Below are 521 nucleotides of genomic sequence, written 5' to 3' on the forward strand. Positions count from 1 at the left end.
CATTCAAACACGCATAGTCTAGTTATCCATTGAACACTTCTAATTCCACGACCTCATAATGTATAAGCAAATCCTAAAATATGCCTGTGTGTATTGTTAAATTTGTGTGTGCAATTTGGGTGCATTTGTCTCCGTAGCTGTTCATTTGTTCATCGTAGTTATGTTGTAGTATTACAACATTACAAGTGGTAGAATGACTATATAAATAGTTTTATTTTCCCTAGAGGATGCAAAACACCCACTTTTATTTATATACTCTCAAGCAGTATTACAGCTTTATTAGAGAAAATATTCCATTTCTGTGAAGTTTTACAATAATTTACTACACTATTATCTCAGACTATGTATTAGGTTTCATGTGTGTAACATCTGTTGAAGTAACACCATAAGCTATGCCTTTCCCATAGAGACTACTATCATACATTTTCAGGTCATGTTTCTGTTCATGGTGTTGTAAACTATATATGTATTTCGTTTTCATACTTTGGTAGCAAAGTCGCATTAGACTGCATGAATTTTTG

The sequence above is a fragment of the Penaeus monodon genome, chromosome 15 (assembly GCF_015228065.2).
Source record: "Penaeus monodon isolate SGIC_2016 chromosome 15, NSTDA_Pmon_1, whole genome shotgun sequence".
Lineage (NCBI taxonomy): Eukaryota > Metazoa > Arthropoda > Malacostraca > Decapoda > Penaeidae > Penaeus > Penaeus monodon.